Source organism: Helianthus annuus, chromosome 5, assembly GCF_002127325.2.
Source record: "Helianthus annuus cultivar XRQ/B chromosome 5, HanXRQr2.0-SUNRISE, whole genome shotgun sequence".
NCBI lineage: Eukaryota > Viridiplantae > Streptophyta > Magnoliopsida > Asterales > Asteraceae > Helianthus > Helianthus annuus.
Window position 1 is genome coordinate 49,725,933 of NC_035437.2, and position 8,760 is coordinate 49,734,692.

Genomic DNA, 8,760 nt, shown 5'->3' on the forward strand with positions numbered 1-8,760 from the left:
GAGTGAAGCAGATTTGAGATTTGGTTCTAATTGCAGGCTACGGGGATTGGAATTTCCGGTGATCCCGCCTCATATTGTGACCGGAAAAGGTAAACCCTGCTTTCTTATTCATCTTTCGGTTCATATCATATGCTTTGATTGAACTCCGGTCTAGGGTTTCGTATTGGAGGAATTCAAACATATTGAATTATCAGGTGGTTGAATATGGGTTCTCTTACACTTTGTTCCCGAGTTAAGTTAAGGAGAGAAAAGAAAAGATTCTCTTTTTTTCTTTTCTATTCTCTCCGTTTCTTTCCAAATTGGAAAGATTAATTTTAGACAAAAAATCTCTATTTTTCTCTTCTTTTCTCTCCTTTAATGAAACTCTGGAACACAACTAAAAATTATTTCCTTCAAAATCTTTTCTTTTCTCTCATTTAATGAAACTCATGAACATAGCGTTAATGAAAGCAAATAAATTCTTAGTTTTCAGAATTAAACTCCGATCTAGGGTTTTGTATTGGGGGAATTCAAACATATTGAAATCTTCAGCCAAATCAATGTATACGGTTTTTGGATCCTTTGTGCTTAATCTTTGTATTTTATTCACAATTATGTTAGCGGTATCTGGTTTTGTTAATTGCTTACTGGACAATGGCCATTATACTTACCAAGGAGACTGTAAATGATTTTTTAGTGGTTGAATCGTTTCAACAGACTCTTCTTTTTTTGTTATTTTATCCAAAAATAATGATTCATGAACTTGCTTAGTTTCATGAATGCTCCTTGATGTGAACCATAGCCTACATGTTGTAAGACTACTTTGTGTTTGTACTATTTTACTACTAGTGGGAATGTCCGAGCGTTGCCGCGGGTGACCCGACTCATATCTGATTCAATTATGCATTGGAGCGCGTTAACGCATTACATGTTCAAATTGTCTAATGTGTACTATTAGGTGGCAGCTATCAAGAACTTCGGGAGGTGTTGCTTCCCACCGTGAAAAAATGTTTATAATGCCCTTGACCGGCTCCGGTTATCTAGCTGATAAAGTTCATGTCTCGAGCCCACACTCGGCTGCAGTATTTGCAACTTCTTACCCGTCGTCTGCGGGCGCGTTTAAGGAATCGCTTATGCCCAGTTGCTCGAATTTTTATCCCAATTTTTTTAAAGCAATTTTTTTTATTTTTTGATTTAACTGCTATTCTCATTCCAATCATCAGGGCAAACTACATAAATCACCATTTTATATAAATGTTACCCTTTTCTTGCTTATGTTAGTGATCCTCATCAAATTCATCTTAAATATGCTCTTTTTAAAAAGAATCTTGGATCTATGATCAAAAAACTAATCTACACCATGACAACATGGAGGCCCGAACGAAGCAGCTGCAACGGTTTTACAACATTGTTTGACTTTTTAAAGTCAAATAAGACATTTATATAATACTAACTTGCAACACTTATACGCATTAAGTGTTTGTACACCCTGCATAATCTGTTGTTTTCCTGGCATATTCTCTAAGTATCCGACGTTTTCCGTGATGGTCATGTGGATTTTTCATGGCAGCCGGTAATGCTTTTTAAAGGTTTTCATGATTGGGTAACACATTTAACTCTTTTATTATGACTGGGCCCTCTTTTGCGATAATGAATTACACTGGTGACATGCCTGCCTTTGGTTCTCAGTTTTTCTACAATGGTCATGTGGCGTATTTTCGCAAAGTAACTGGCATTTGACATGATGGTCATGTGACATTTAGATGGCAACTGTTAAAGCTTTCAAAGATCTGGAGTATTGGGTGTCTCAGTTGACCCGTTTATTGCGAGAGATGGGCCTTTTGTATTGTATGACTCATTTTCAGGGGTCGTGATGTTTGCTTGGGTCCTCTATACTATGAAATTCACAATTTATGAACTGGCTTTCAACCCTTCAGCCTACTGCTAGAACCAGCGGTCATGCATTATTGGTGTTTGCCGAAAGTCATAAACTGAACTTTCAACCAGGTAATGCTGTAAGACATTGCATACCATGGAATGTTGGTCAATTATTTAGTGTGTTTGAAGATATTAACTCTTCTGACATGCAAAATGAAGTTGTTCATAGACTAATTCATACATGTGACTCGTGTATCGTAATGTTTTTTATGGTTTGTGTAAAAATTTTAGGTTCGTGTTAGGTTCAACCCGTCATCTCTCAGTTAGAACATTTCTGGGTTAATGCATGATGTTTTTAGGATTAAAAAAATTATTGATGTTCGGCTTTAAAATTAATAGGAATTCTTGAAACTGATAATGGTGATGTGGGGAATGGTAGCAGCTGGTTATGTGCAATTGTAACAAATGAAGGCCTACGAAAGTTTCAGTTTTGGATAACAAATGATGTTCATTACATTTGCACTATAAATGATGGCATTTTACTCTTAATAGGATAACTATCCTTATTTTATTTGGTTTCGGAAACGGGTCAAATAGTGCCAAAACATAACTTTTTAAGTTGTAGTATAACTAGGTAGGCAGGTTTATCATAGCTTAAAATTTTTACATATGATCAAAACCAAAGGTGGACCTACATTGATTGGTACGGGTTCATGTAAACCCACGGCGTTTTAAAATTTTAAGAGATTATGTATATGTATATAAGAGCTTGTTTGACTCAAAGACTCAACCTGTGATGTTGACTTCTTTGAATTATTAAGTAACACTTGTTCAATTATTATGAACTTAATATGGTGATAAAAGGTTATTGGACATTTGATAAAATTTGTCACATATAAAACTAATAATGTCGTCCGACTTGTTAAACAATTTTTCTAAGGGGCACAATATTGTTAGAACTTAGAACCAAGCGCATGTTATGAAGCTTTGAGTCAACTAAAATAATGAAATACATAACAAAAATTAGGATTATGTTAATAATCCCAATTACTAACACTGGCTCACATAAGTAGTTAGTTTACGAAATCTGATGCTAAAAGTGTCTAGCCCAGTTGATAAGTACACACTCTTCTAAATAGTAGATTAGACTTCGATCCTTATTCCCCATGCCATTTTTTAGATTATTTAATAGAAAGCCCATATATTAATATTAATTATTTTTTTAATTGAAATAAGGGTCAGTTAAAAAAATATATTAAAAGATGGGAAGGGAGAGGGCTTGGATTCGAGTCTCACAAACAATAGGAGATTAAAAGAAATTAGCCATTAAAAAAAAAGAGGACCATTATAAATAGTGTTGACGCAACCTAGGTTGCAACTAAGATTTAGGATAGTGGTTATTTTTTTTTATTTTCTATTTCTTTCGTTTTCAAACGATTAACTATAGATTTTGTCTAATAACTTATAACTTAAAAAATTTTTACTAAAAATTGTTTTTTAATCTTCTAATACAACTCTTCAATCATACATTTATGCATTTTATTAAATATGTTTGACAAATGTAAATAATATAAATATAAATTTTTAATAACTTATATATTGTAAAGTAATTTAAAATCAAATAAAATTTTTCATTATTTATAGAAAAACTCAATAAACTAAAACCAAAAATCATATTTATTTGGTAAAAAAATAATTTAGATTGGTTGATGGCCAACTAGGCTTAATGAATGTCAATTTTGGTTGATGAGGCTTAATGATGGTCAATTGGGCCTAATGATGGTCAACTAGGCCCAGTGAAGGCCAATTGGGGTTAATAAGGCTTAATGATGGTCAACTAGGTTTAATAAGGCTCAAGTCTATTAGGTCCAACGATGGTCAATTAGAACCAATGATAGAGATTTAGGCCCAATGATGGTTAATTGGGTTCAAAAAGGTCAATTAGGCCCAATGAAGGTCAGTTAGGTTTGTTGAGTTCAATGATTGTCAATTTGGCCCAATGACGGTCAATAAGAACCCACGATGGTCAACTAGGTTCAATGAAGGTCAATCAGGGTTGTTGAGGCTCAGTGATGGCCAATTAAGCCCAATGGTTGTCAAATAGACCCAATGATGATCATGTAGGCCCAATGATGGTCAATTAGGGTTTTTGAGCTCAATGATGATCAATTAGGGCTCGATAAGGCTCGGCTCGTTTTGAGATTTTTCTTGAGCTGATCTCAAGCATATCTCAAAATACACTATTTAAAAAAATATACAAAAAATCGTACTATAAAATTCATATATGTCTTAATCGGCCATATTGGGCCTTAATGTATCACAATGGGCAATAGTATGTCATATATGTCCTAATGAACAATATTGGGCCTTAATAGATCACAAATGCATTAATGGACCATATTGGGCCTTAATGGATCACAATGGGCAATAGTAGGTACTATATGTCTTAGTGGACCATATTGGGCCTTAATTGATCATAACGCACAATAGTAGGTGAATAAGATGTCTTAATGGAACATACTGAACCTTAATGGATCACAACGGGCAATAGTAGGTTATATATGTCTTAATAGACCATATTGGTCCTTAATGGACCATATTGGGGCTTAATGGATCACAACGGGCAATAGCAGGTGAATTATATGTTTTAATGGATCACAATGGCCAATAGTAGATCACATATGTCTTAATGGACCATATTGGGTCTTAATGGATCAAAATGACACAATAGTAGATCATACATGTCTTAATGGATCATATTGGGCCTTAATAGATCACAATGAGTAATTGTAGTTCATAAATGTCTTGATGGACCATATCATGCCTTAATGGAACACGATGGACTATATTGGGCCTTAATGGATCACAATGGGACAATGGTGGATCATAGATGTCTTAATGAACCATATTGGGCCTTAATAGATCACGATGGACTATGCTCGTTTATTATCTAATAATTAATATATTAGATAAAGAATAGTATAAAATAATAGACTCGTTTAGTCTTGCGAGCTTGATAAGTGAAGCTCGGGCTCGTTTATTATCTAATAATTAATATATTAGATGAAGAATGGTATAAAATAATAGACTCGTTTAGGATCGCGAGCTCGATAAGTGAAGCTCGGGTTCGTTTACTAAACAAGTTTGTTTTTAGGTCTAGGCTTGGCTCGAAAGCAATTTTAAATAAGTTTGGCTCGACTCGTTTACTAGACAACTTTAAATAAGGAGTAAATGTTATTAAATATTACATTAAGGCTTGATAAGGCATGACAAGCTTCACATGCTACGCTCGAGCTTGGGCTCAATAAATAACCGAGCTTTATTTTAGGCTCAAGCTCGGCTCGGTCTCGATAAGGTCTAACTCGTTTTGAGCTTTTTTCTCAAGCCAATCTCGAGCGGTTCACGAACCGCTCGACTCGTTTGCCCCTAATCATAATGGGCAATTTACTTTCTATGCTCAACATGTAATTTATATATTTAAAAAAAAGTTGTATAATTTCAATTTACTTTTTATAACTTTATATATTAAAAGTTTATAAATTACAAAATAGTTTTCCACCTAAAATTTTTACCCCTAAAAACTTCCCTCCCAACCTATTTATAACTTTATATATTAAAAGTTTAGAAATTAGAAAATAGTTTTCCTCCTAAAATTTTTACCCCTAAAAACTTCCCTCCCAACCCAATCGGGCTCCCAATTTGAACTCCCCCCCAAAAATTTTCTAAAAAACAGCAGAAAAAATCGAGACAAACAAATCAAAACCCTAGCTTCCAATTTCATACCAATGGTTTGCAACTCTTCGACCACTACAGTTCTCCTGGCCCTCCGTCGCCTCTCCCACCTTTGTTAGATTCTACAACGAAGTCCCTAAATATGGCAAAGGAGAAATCATAGGAGTCCCTAAATCACCACCAGACCAATCAAAGGAAAAATATGGTAATTATGCTTCAGCGTCTTGGTTGTTTTCGAGAATTACTTCAATTAACCTGATTTTGCAACGAATGCAGTGCGTATAATTACATCGTTAACTTGAATATATATTATATTGTCGATTCAGAGGGTTTCTAGAAACTACGGTCAGGAGAAGGCTGTTGAATGTATGTCAGGGCTTTTAATGTTGCTAAATTAGATAAGGTCATAGCTTATTTGATATTTAATTGATTCATGTTTAAATCTTGTGTTGTAGTTTGAATGTTAACTATTTTATTTTTTTGTATATTGATGTTCGTGGTTGCAAGCTAGAGTTGAATGTATGTCAGAGCTCTCAAGTCTTTAAGTTTAATGTTAGTTCTTGCTGCAACTAGATAATTAGAATATTCAAGGTTATGCTTTTCTGTGTTAAGTTTAATGTTAATTCTTGCTGCAACTAGATAATTAGAATATTCAAGGTTATGCTTTTATGTGTTGAATTATCTCAAACATGCTATTTTACTATATAAAAGTTCTATTTATTGCCTTATGATGGGTGTTAATGCTTATATACTTTATGTACTATTGAAGCAAGTTTATTTAATATTATATACATAATCTAATTGGAATATTATGGGTTTAAAAAAATTAGTCTTGTCTTGTTAAGAACAGGGTTTGTGTGTGGACGGCTTTTCTACTGATCTTCCTGTCTATTTTGGGTGCTTGCTCAATCATCAATAGATTCACACAAGTAGCTGGTGAATTATTTGGACATTTAGTTACAATGTTCTTCATGCAGCAAGCTATTAAAATGAGTTAGATTGTCTCTAAATTTAGCTTAGTTTAAATTCACTAAACAAATAGTGATTTAACACAATGTTGAATCCATAGGAAGTTGTGGAGGAATTTGGTATACCGAAAAGTGAAAATCCAAATCAACTTGAGTTGCAATCTTCATGGCATTTTGCAAACTAAATGTTTTCACTGGTCTTATCCTTTGCCCTTCTTACTTCCGCATTATGGAACAGGGTGGCTAAAGGGATTTATTGCGGATTATGGGGTTCCGGTTATGGTGGTTGTTTGGACCGGTGTGTCAGACATACCAACTGATAGTGTTCCAGAAGGAATACACAGGCGGCCTTTTAGTCCAAATCCGTGGTCTCCTAGTGCTTATACAAATTGGATCGTTGCAAAGGTGATTTTTTATACTTATTATTTGCATGAATAAGAACAAGTATTTTTTTTTTTTTTTAAATTTAGGATCATATTTCTTGCAGGATATCTTGAACGTTCCACCAGTGTATATTATTGGAGCTTTTGTTCCAGCCATGACCATTGCGGTTCTTTATTATTTTGATCAAAGTGTTGCTTCTCAACTTGCACAACAAAAAGAGTTTAATTTAAAAAAAATCCATCTTTGTATCATTATATTCTCTTTGTTTTTTTTTTTTGGGTAAACAAACATTCACTTCATGAGAATTTTTTCTTTTTTCTTTTTTTAGTACGTATAGTTATTTATTTGTTTATTTATAAATTTGTTATTATTTTTTGTTTAACAGACCTTAATATGTGGGCTAATTGGCATTCCTCCTTCCAATGGAGTTAATCCACAATCTCCTGTACACACAAAGAGTTTGGCCACCTTGAAACATCAGGTACTTTTGTTTAATTAAACAAAATATAATATTTATCCTCTTACATTGTAATAGCAGGATGATGCAGTCCTCTTAAATAAACACTTAAATTAGTCAGGATGTAATTTAGGGGTGCAAACGAGCCGAGCGGCTCGCGAGCTACTTGAGATCGGCTCGATAGAAAGCTCGAACAAGCCTAGCCTTATCGAGCCCGAGCCCGAGCTTGAATTTAGGATCAATTAGATATCAAGCCCGAGCTCGAGCCTTGTATGTGTAGCTCGTTTAGGCTCGAAGAGCCTTATCGAGCTTAGTGTACTTTAGGGTTTAAACTATATATTACTTTTTGAATGATCTAGATGTTCTTTTTTAATTGAGTTCTCAAACTATCGAATCGAGCTCGAGCCGAGCCTTGGCTCATTAACAGCCAAGAACGAGCTCCAGTCAAGCTTTAGCTTGTTTTAACTCGCGCCATAGATGCTTAGATCGAGCTTTGGAGCCGAGCTCGAGTTTTAAGTTTTACTAAAGAGCTGAGCTCGAGCCCAAAATCCAGGGCTCGAATCGTGTATATGCAATGTATGTTTTCTTTTATTTTGTTTATAAATGTCCACGTAGCCAGTTTTTTAAAACATTTTATAAATAGAAAGCTAAGACTCCTTTTACCAATAGTCAACTTTTGATACTCATGAGATATAAAATGGCATCTTTTTTAATCAATATTGATTTATTTACTATTCTTAGAGTCTTTACACAACAAGTCATAATTTTTTCAAACAGTCCATGTTTGTATTATGAAATTGAAAGTTTTGTCTTTCTTTAAACAGCCTCTGGGAGTAAACTTGTATCTACAGCTCGAAGAAGTATACGCCAAAACTCTAACTTAGGTATGTAAGTTCTAATCTTATAAAAATATATATTAAAATTAGTATTTGTTTACATGGAGATCTGGATGTCGATAAACGTATATCAAACTGCCACAAGTCTAAGTAGTTTCTAGAATCAGCTATGCGGATTTTCCATATGCTTGCATATATCATTAAGATATAGCATTTGATCAATTTAACTCTGTGATGTATCACCTGCTTTAATAACTACCAATGAACCCAATTGATAGTTGTTATATAGTTGTTTTTTACCCTTTTAAGTGTGTTTTCTAAATACCATTACATGCTAAGTGTTGGAGATAAGTTTTGAGCCCACACCTAATTGCATTCATAGTTTTTTTGTAACGATTTTGATTACTTGTTTTATTGTTAATCAGAAGCACATGCAAGAGATATATGCGCCACAACAAGCCTCAGGGATTTCAGGTTTAATTGAGAGCCAAGGAAACATTTGAAGAACATGGTTCTTGGTCTCCCT

At 34.1% G+C, this 8,760-nt stretch overlaps 1 pseudogene; it reads left to right on the forward strand.

Moving 5' to 3' along the window:
• Positions 1-1,629: 1,629 nt before the first annotated feature.
• On the forward strand, positions 1,630-8,290 carry LOC110943013 (annotated as a pseudogene).
• The last annotated feature ends 470 nt before the right edge of the window (positions 8,291-8,760 follow it).